The following is a 10,601-nucleotide window of genomic DNA, read 5'->3' on the forward strand; positions in this document are numbered from 1 at the left end:
AGCCAGTGGAGGCGTACCAGAGTGAGAACATCTGATCTGCATGCTCATTCTGGGCCGGTGACCTAAAGTTATGGAGGCAGGACATCAGCACAGAAGTCAGGCAACTGGCATGGTTTATTAGAAAATGAAGATGGAAGCCTCTGTATTTCTCAGCACAAAAATACATTAATACATGAAAAAGAAAGAAAACTATTTAATGTTACCACTTTGACTTTCTTATATGCTGGGATGTTTATTTTATTGCATTCCAGTCTTCTGAAAGCAATCTAAAAATCTGACTAGCTGTTATGAGTTAGTATACTTTAAGATATTTTCCCACTCCTTAGGTCGTCCTTAAAGTGTTTATTTCTGATTATCCAGGACGAAAATCTTTCATGTGTATAAAAAGGCACCCTCTCCCTGCCCGAGTCAGGTAAAAAGGGCACCGCAAAGCTGAGGTCACTTAGGCGCTGCCATAGGCCGTAATGTGAATTATGGCTATAGTGGCGCTCAGTGAATCATTTGGGCCCCAGCAAAAGACAGAACCCAAATTACAATAAAACCAGTGCAATTCGGGCGCCAGCAATTGCTGGAGGCCGAATTGCATATTACCCCCACTGTACGGCGCCCTTTAAGGAGGAATAGTAATTAACGCCGCCTCGAAATTTGCCACAGCAGGATGAGCAGTTTTTCAGCTTCACCTTGTGCCCACATTTCTCGGAGACCTTTTTTATTTTGCCCCCCCCCAACATTGCTAGCTTACCATGTAGTGGTCCATTCTGGTGGATTGTGCTTTTCTGCGCAGACCAAAAGTTTTAAGTGCATACCTAGAAGGCATATTCATTAATCTTTGCACTAACAGCCCTGAACTGACAATGTCTTAAAGGAGCATTTCTAATTAAGTTATTCTGGCGTGTGAATGAATGTGCCATTGTAAAGAATAGTTGTTTTCTGTAACCAATAAGCCAAATATTATTAGGATACAAAGTCTGTCTCAGCTGCTGCTAGACTTGGCATAAATAATTACCTTTGCTAGTAACTTGGGCCCAGAGAGTGCAGAAGTCACAGACTAATTAAGGTTTACTTCTGTGCCCCTGTTCCCTATGGGATATTGTTGAGAACAGACTCCCTTGTTGCCTTTTACACACATCTGCCTCTAATCTTAATAGCTCAACCATTAACCACACAAAGTTTTTTTCTTCTTCTTTCTGGAGCGGACAGCACATTTCTGCAAATGCTCAGAGCTTAAACTCATCCCAGTTCCTTTTATAATCCAGACAAACAGCAGCTCCCAACACATCTGATTATAAAACATGATAAACTGTTTTACTTGTCTTGGCTTTCTGTGGCAGAACTGATTGAATCTGTCACTGGAGGCATATTAATTGCTCTTCTGAACAGAGTCTCCTAATCACCACTTGGTCCAGCCGGGGTAACAGACACTGGAAACCATACACACAAAAAAAAATATATAAAATATGTTGATAGTGCTGGATCAGACTACTATTTGCCAGAGACAGAAGAAAGAGCAGCTACAAAAAAAAAGGTCATGTCACATAATCAAAACACTTCCCTCCAAAGACATTTTATTCTAAACATTCCGTCATGCTACATATAAACCAGATTTTATATCATATGAGCTTATAGTCATTTTCTGTGTTACTGAATTAAGCTTCTACCATAAAGCTATTAAGAAACCCTCAGCTAGCGTTTCCCGTCATTCAGTTTGCATTAAGAAATAGTTGTAACATCACCAACATCCTCAGACTTTTCCCCCTTCCCCGGAGACCCCCAGCAGAGGTACAATGATAGATGTCTGTCCAAGGGCAAAGAAACTCGCCATAAACTAAGACCACATTGAAGTCAGACTAAACTGAATCCGGCTTGACAGAATGATAAATGGTTACTGTTTCATACCTCCAGTGAGAGTAAATATTGCCTAATCAAGAGGATTCCTCAAATGCTGCATCATTCTTCCAGGACTTGGATGATAAAAGTAGTAAGTAGACTATGATAGACAGATGTCTGTACTTTTCAAGGTCACGAGGCCTAGAGAAGACCAAAGAGCAGAAGCCTTTATTCCCATGATCGTCCGCTACCAACAGCGTTATAAAGTAGAAGTCACTTTCTAGTAGATATAAAGAAAGCCAACCATAGCAGACGTCTCCCTGAAGGCTAGTAATTTATTTTTCTTTTTACTATTGCAAAGGGCTGAAACATTGACACCTAGTTGAGCAAAATGGTGAAAGCCAAAGCTTATTGGGGAAAGATCAGTTGTCACCAAAGTGACAGGGAACAGCTGAATTCCCACATCTGGAGTCTCATTTAGGCAAACACTCTGAAACTCACACCCTCCTATAATCCTGCCCTGCTAAAAAGACAGATGGAAGTGCTCTACTCTGTGTATGTACCCTGAAAACTACACAAAGCCATCAGCCTAAATCAACACAGAACTAAAATAGTGGAAACAAATTGAGAAAATCATGTAAAACACAAACCAAAAACCTATTCAAATGTACCAGTATTCTATAGGGTACTTTACACCATGCATGTTAAAACAATGTAAGTTATAATTGCAAAGCAATGCTCTGTGATTGGACAATGGGCACACTTTACTGTAAGACACGGATTCTGAAATCTGAAGCAATCTGTTGCACGCACATTACAATGGAGTTAGGGTGAACGTAGCCTAACTGTACACACTGAAAAGTCTGTCCAAATCCCAATTTTGTAGTAAAATAAATATTTTACAATCCTAAAATTAGTTTTGATTTGTCTTTTTGTTGAAATGCAATAGAGTGAGTGTGTCAGAGGGGTGCATCCACTCACACAAGCCACAAACTCCTATCCCCTCTATCACCATTCTGTTTTAGTTACTTATTATTCCTAAAGACACCTCCCCCTGCAATATGTTGGTTGCAATTTCTGGTTAGGCTCGGTCCACACTAGGCATGGTTGCAGAAAGCTATCCGTGGCCCAGACTCCGGTTTTCAAAAGCAGGAACTCAAAAAAAACCAAAAAAAAAACCACACCTATCACCAACCCTGGCCGTGAGGGGAGGGGGGGGGGGGGGGGTGGAGGGGGAGGGGGAGGGAAGTGCCGAGCTGGAGGGGGTAGCAGCCAGGAAGCAGCGGTAATGAGCAGCGAGCAGGGAAGCAATTACCTACCTTGCATTCCACCGCTCGCCACCCGACTTCCTGCAATGCCACCCTCTATACTTCAGTGGGCAGCACTGCAGGAAGTCACGAGGTGAGTGGAGGAAGGAAGTAGGTAATTGCTTCCCTGCTCGCTGCTCATTACATTACATATAGTGCAGATCGCTGGAGGGGGAGCAGGGACGGGGGAACCTGGTGAGGGAGGAGGGGGGGGGCATCCCCCATCCCCGCTGCCCCCCTTCCTGGCTGCTACCCTCTCCAGGCTACCTGAAGACACCTATGGGGTGGGCATTGAGGGAAGAAGGAGAGGAGTAGGCAATCCAGATCGCTCTACTTTTTTTGTGCAAAATAGCCTGTGAAGAGGGAGATCCATTTTTGTATTGCCTTTCACTACCCCTCCATGTATCTGGGGCCCGTAAAGTCCCGACAAATCCGGACTCTCCGTTCAGTTTTTCAAAACGGATTCCCCGGATCAGTTTTTAAAGTGTGTGAAGACGGACGATATTTTAAACATTGGTATCCATGGCTCCGGTTTTGGTTCAGGCCAAAAAACAGAGCCACGGATACGTTTCTTAATTAAGTGTGAAACGAACCTTACTCCAGAACAATGTGCAGAGGTCATAATCATCACAGGCAATTAATATATCATCTCTGCACGTAAAAATATATTTATCACTTCCTTCACCAAAATACAGACTTGACTACTTCACAAATGTATATTACAATTATTTAAAAGCCAGCACCCAGAAATTTGTAGAAGAGAAATCTAGCATTTACGTCACTAACCAATCAGCTTTTGCTTTCCAATCAATCTTTCCAGTGGCTATTCAAATGATCATGCAGATCTCTTCAGAGCTAAAAGCAACAAATCAAAGTTCAGACTCCTAAGGCCCGGTTCACATTAGCGGTGGCCGTCCGGAATCGCCGTGCCGGAGCCGGACCGCTTGCAGATCGGACGGAACGGACGCACGGCAATAGCAATGAAAGCCTATGCGTCCGTTCACATGCGTCCGTTCTGCCGGACCGGAGCCGGACCGGATCCGGACTCCGGCGTCCGTTCCAACATGCGCTATTTTTTGGTCCGGCTCCTCCGGCAGCCGTATCCGGGGCGGAGCCGGACTGCACCATCCGGCCAATACAAAGTAATGAGAACCGGAGAGCGCACAACACACTGGCTACAAAAACCGGACGTTCTACCCCACTTCCTATGCATTTTGGATGGGGACCACATGGAGTTCACAGAGTGGGGCAGCAGCGATTTCATGCTGGAGCTCTAGGCAGCAACATGTCTGATATAAGTCTGATAACGAGGAGGCGAACAACAGAGAATTCCCAGGTATACGAAAAATGCCTGGATCCATGGTCCCAACTGCAGTCTCTGTATCCACGGATGGTCTCCACACGTCCACCTGTCTCCAACAATGACCCCAGACCCTTCTGCTGACCTCCCAGACCCCAGGTATTTACAGGTTGTTATCTCCTTAAGAAACCGGATCCGGACCGCAACCGTGTTCACACCGCACGGAAACCGGATGCAAACGGACCGGATCCGGACCGGATCCGTATAGGAACCGTACGGATCAGGTCCGGTCCGGATACGGTGCGGTCCGGACATCCGGTGCGGTTTTGACAAAACCGCAAGTGTGAACGGGGCCTAATTTGATTTTCCTGCATTTGGCCTATAACAGATCACAATTATAATAAAAATAATGCTAACATTTATATAGCACCTTTTTCCTGTTGGTCTCAAAGCTCACTACAGGCACACTCAACAGACCACCGCAGTGTTAATGAGTCTTGCCCAAGGACTCCTCACTGAATGGGTACTAGCTTCAGCCAAGATGTGAACCCTGGTCTCCTATGTCAGAGGCGAAGTTTTCTCCTAGGTGATATTTTTAAAACGGTCCATAAAATGCATTTTAAAATCACCAGCATGCAAGAAAATACTCAAAATAATTATTTTGACAGTACTTTTGTACCTTTCCAATTGCACAGTGCTGAAAATGTACTTAAAATGGAAGATGAAAAATTATTATGTGGGCCCCTGTGTTTTGGCAGGGTTGTGGAGTCAGTATAAAAATCATCCGAGTTCGACTTCTCAGTTTATGAAACCACCGACTCCAGGTACCCAAAACTGCTCCAACTCCGACTCCAGGTTCCCAAAACTCGTCCAACTCCTCGACTCCTACTCCTTAGTCTAATAATTATCAAGCCTGTGGAGTTGGTATAAAAATCATTTGACTCCTCAGTTTATGAAACCACCGACTCAGAGTACCCAAAAATTGCTCTGACTCCTCCTCCACATCCCTGGTTTCTGAATTTATGTGTGGGAAATCACGCAAAATCTCCCCTAGAGATAGCAGGGCCTTGCAATTCCAATAAAACTGGAAATCATTGGGAGGACACTTGTCAATTCAGAGGTAGGCTATCAGGATCATAGTCCACCTTGCATCAGTTGCCACATGGGAGGCAGATGTGCGCAAGTTAGGGCAATGATGTGGTCACTGGGAAGCACAACAAAAGGACATAGTCTTCAGCATCACAATCAGGGGAAAGAAATGCCCACACTTCCAGAACCAGCCTGTGTTTGCAAAGGATCCCTGAAAGATCATTTGACTGAATATTTAAGATTGGCTGAAAGTTAATTAAAGGAAACCTGAAGTGAGAAGTATAGGGAGGCTGCCATATTTATTTCCTTTTCAACAATGCCAGTTGGCTTGCAGCCCTGTTGGTCTATTTGGCTGCAGTAGTGTCGGAATAACACCAGGAACAAGCATGCAGCTAATCTTGTCAGATTTGACAATAGTGTCAGAACCACCTGATCTGCTGCATGCTTGTTCAGGGTTTATTGCTAAAAGTATTAGAGGCAGAGAATCAGCAGGATAGCCAGGCAACAGGTATTACTTATAAGGAAATAAATATGGCAGCCTCCAAATCCTTTTCACTTCAGGTGTCCTTTGAGTGATAAGATGCTTCCTAATACAGCTTTACTGAAAACTATAAGAGCATGAGCTAAGGTTTTAAAAGAAGAAAAGTAGGTTTGTATTAGCATCTGCTACCACGAAAAATGTAGTTTCAGCCATAGTTTGCCATTCACGCAGTAAATACACAGGCAGCTGATTGGGGGTAAAAAGCAGCACAGCAGTCAGAATCAGTGTCCTGGCATGTTGCTCCTTTATTCAATATATCCATACGGCAATGCTAAAAAATTCTCACAAGTACAAGAGTGTAGATGAGTGGGAAACCAATTATCTCCTGAATAAGTTTGTCTGCCGTTGGCTACCCCCTACCAACTTCCCTGGCCTGTAATCAATCATGCTGCTACATCTATTCCTAGCAACTATGGCCTCAATTCACGGAGCATTATCAAACATTTATCAAACACTTTATCAAACGTTTGATAATTTACCTCATGGGTAAAATCTCATTTTAAATTCCCTAAGGTGTTATATATTTATCGAATGTTTTACCGATAAAACGTTCAACAAATATATAACACCTTAGTGAGATTTTACCCATGAGGTAAATTATCAAACGTTTGATAAAGTGTTTGATAAACGTTTGATAATGCTCCGTGAATTGAGGCCTAAGTAAGAATCAATAAATGCATCATCTCCAAGTAAAGGTAGAAGTACGCATATAGCAACACTGTGTCTGTTTAGCCAAGATGTAGCTTAGAACTGATCAACTTTCTTTAATAAAGCAAGTTTTATTACAGTATCTTCTTGCACACAAAGCCTAGCAGTCAGCTGTGGCTCTTCTTCCATCAGAGCAGAACTGAAACCCTGTGGCTGCTCACATAGGCTGAGAAGCCATCCCTGACAGCCTACTGCCACATAGATGCCATTTGCTTTTCTAAGCTGTCTGCATTTTAAGCACACTTTTGCTGCATCTGCTTTTTCTACCAACACCAATATGTAGATTAAAGAGGTGCTGCAACCTTCTATCACTAAAATTGTTCTAGAGAAGCTTTAAATCTCCTTTATATGCCCTAAGGGAAAAGCATTTCCAACTACAGAGGATTTTCCAGCTCATTCATTCTGACACATATCCAATACATGGGATTACATTTGCAAGCATTTATTTCTGAGTGCTTTCACATACACACAACCTAGGCTCTATGGGCGCAGCGGTCTATAACAATGACAGACAGGCACCATTACTACAATAAAACAACAACTCCACGTTTGCTGCCCTTGAACCTGCGATGCTCGTTTAAAGAGACATGTGATACAACAATCAGATTCTTTCTCCACTTCCCTAAGGGAATGCTATTTACTTGCAAAAAGATCAACAACTCTATTATACGGTTAACACTCCTCGGCGCCAGATGAGACTGCAACACTCAGGGGAACAGTTGTTTCTGCCTCGGTGGCCATAAACTGCTCAGTGACTTCAACTGGCGCTCTGTGATGCTGAGGGTATGGTTAATGACCCTATTGTTTATGCTCCTTCTAGGAACATTGCTGAAAAACACAGCCTATCACACACAGCTTTAAATACTTAGACATTGTGAAGGGAGCTAAAGAACAGGGCTAGCCTTTCATATGAGTGATCTATGTGACTGTACAGGGTGTAAAAGAGAGGGCATCCCCTCTGTTCAATGAGCGCATACCCTATATAAAAATATGGACACCCACCTTATACATTGCCCCTGCCAGAAAGGTATCATACTGGGAGTGGCTGCCATGGAACCTATCTGCACTCTGGCAACAAAAAATAGAACCCTTTAAAACAGCTATATGGCTATACCCTGATCCTCTGCTTCTGACACATGCAACATTATTATTTTATTTATATAGCACCAACATTTTCTGTAGCACTGCACAGAGTACAAAACAAGACAATAGTGAGGAACATAGATGCATGAGCAGTTCAGCACACAGTATAATCAGAACATCCAGCAACTAAGTACAAAAGACAAAAGGTTCATACAAAGATCCAGCTAGTCCTAATACTCAATGATTAAACATTGTGTTATGCAAGGATGAGATGATGGTCCAAAGTGGCACATGAATCTAGCCTCTGCAAATGAAACCATGAATCCTCAAGCTGCCCAAAACACTGACTGGACATCTGACAAGATAGTGATGAGCTTGAGTGCTAACTTTAGAGTACTGTAATCATTTACTCCAGAGGAAGCAGATTTCACCGGGGCTGAACTGGAATTTTGCAAAGGGTGCATCAGATTTGAAAGTCTGTTGATAGTTTTACAATGAATTGAGACTAGTAACCTTCTGAATCCAGTCATGTGCAACGTTCCGGTTCAGTCCAGGGTAGTTCTACTAATTGTAGAGCAACAATACTGCCATATCTAATTTCACCTTACATTACTAGTCATAGCATTTAAACATTTTTACAGGGAAATCAGACTGTCAGGATGCGTACACAAATCCAATTTTGGATTGGCTAATTTTACCACTTCTATCTAGCATGAGGGCCAAAAGAAAAAGTAAAATTGGAAGTGTGTATGCGGGCTAATTGTGGTTTCACCAACTTTACAGACTTCACCGGATAGACTGATCATCCACTGACATATGGCACACCTAAACCAATTACATTTGTGCTAATGGTGACATATCCAGAAACTGCTTGATCATACAGGTAGTCAAATCCAAACACTTTACAATGTAAAAAAAAAAAAATCCAACTTGTCAGACTTCTGTGGTTGACCCCATGCAAAGTGTACAGCTAATCTAAAGCATTACATACACGTGTCAACAATAGGACAATTATGGATTTCGTGAGAAGTCACTGTATGGATACATTTAAAGGGAATGAAACTGTACTTCAAAAACTCTTGTACCTATTGCATATTAGTTTAACAAAGCCCACCACCACTTTTGTCCCCCGCAGTGCTTCGTACCGGAAAGCGCAGAGCAGAAGGAAGCTCCCTTTTAGTTATACAATGTCTCCTCCCTCATAGTGACACATTGCCATGGCTGGCACGTCACTTGGTACTGGACCCAAACACCGAGGCTAACACTGGCCCAAACATAGTCAGTCACTGTGATGACAGCGTACTTAGCCAGTGGTAGCCACACAGTTTGGGTCTATTTCTGAGTGATGCCTAAGCCTTTGCCACGGCAACGAGTCAGTATGAGAGAGATGTAACTAAGTGTACTACCAGAAGAGCCTCCTGCTGCTCAGCACCTTCCAGTACCAAGACACTGCAGAGACAATTGGGTAATTGTATATATCTCTGGTTTAAAAAAAAAAAAAATCAACCGGTACAGGGGACTAAGTAAAAGTAATACTCTTGTACCTATGAATAGGTTCCAGAACTGCTAAAAATACACTTACTGAAGAAGTCGTGAGTCCGTTTCCAACCAGCAGAGGGAGATGCAGAGTAAGGAGCAGCCAGACTCCTTGGAGTGAAGGGTTAATGCAGCAACTGGTGCCCAAACTAAACTTTAGGCTGCATGCATGTATGCGAGTCTCTTGTAACTTGCTGCTGTTACCATTAAAACGAACGAAGTCCCAGAAGAATGTCTAGGCTAGGGTGACAGGAAACCCAGGGTGGCTGACATTCCTCAGCACATCCCCCCCTCCCCAGGCCCCCCCAGAACTCCATACACAAGAACTTCTCCTGTGACTGTCACTACAAGCAGCCCCCACGTAATGCACACATATAGGCGTACAGGTCATCTGTGAGCCAGGCTGATAATGCATGCAGCGTGTAGTAACTGCAGGAACTTACCCAAGAATAGGTGGCTCAGCTTCTATAACCCCGTATGTCCCCCGGTGCAGAGTCCCGTGTCCCAGACTGCCAGTCACATGAATAGGGGAATAATAAAGCTCTCCAAGCCGTGCAGTGTCTTCCCTGCTGGAGCTCCAGTCATTAGAGCGTGCTGGACGCGCAGCTCATTGTGCAGACGCTAGAAGGACGGCTGGGCTGCACACAGCAGTGACGATCCAGACCAGTCAGCACGGATTCATCAGCGGAGGTGAGACTCGGCTGTTCTCAGCTCTACCACTAGCACTGTGCGCTGCAAGACTTCCACACAGCTAACGTGACAGGAGCTTTCCTCTGCGCTCATTGGCTGCTGCTGGCGGCTCTCAGCCAGTCATCCGGCGAGCTGATATCAGCACAGCACACACTTGCCCTGCAGGCAGGCGGGCGGCTATTACTGGCCCGGCAGGGGGTGCTTTATTATTATCATCATCATCATTATTTCTCACACAATGAATATCTTGCTGTCCTTGATTCCAGACTTTGTCATCATGCGGTCACCTTACAAAGATTCAGCCCGAGCAGGAGGAATGTCATCTAGATTTAAAGTTCACTGGTGCAGAACACAAGATCTTAATTGCTCGTCTTCTTATACAACTCTAGAACGGAATTCCCCCCTTGGAGGATGGAGGAATTCTAATTTCCTTTGTGTTGTAACAAAGTTATACGAGGAGGTGAACCCACAGGTTGAATATGTCAGTTATTTCCTTTTTACTTAAAGAGAATCTGTATTG

General features: G+C 43.8%; 1 protein-coding gene across 2 annotated transcripts in view; it reads right to left on the reverse strand.

Moving 5' to 3' along the window:
* PRICKLE1 (prickle planar cell polarity protein 1) overlaps nucleotides 1–10,151 on the reverse strand; it is a 121,479-nt gene extending 111,328 nt beyond the window's left edge. The window contains exon 1 of one of the 2 annotated variants that reach the window (XM_068276559.1): nucleotides 9,835–10,151. The gene's annotated coding sequence lies outside the window, so the exon portion shown is untranslated. Of the gene's footprint in view, nucleotides 1–1,896; nucleotides 1,916–9,834 lie in introns of those variants that run through there. The other variant, XM_068276560.1, reaches the window with a different exon arrangement.
* Between the last annotated feature and the right edge of the window lie 450 nt (nucleotides 10,152–10,601).

This window comes from Hyperolius riggenbachi, chromosome 3 (assembly GCF_040937935.1).
Source record: "Hyperolius riggenbachi isolate aHypRig1 chromosome 3, aHypRig1.pri, whole genome shotgun sequence".
Classification (NCBI taxonomy): domain Eukaryota; kingdom Metazoa; phylum Chordata; class Amphibia; order Anura; family Hyperoliidae; genus Hyperolius; species Hyperolius riggenbachi.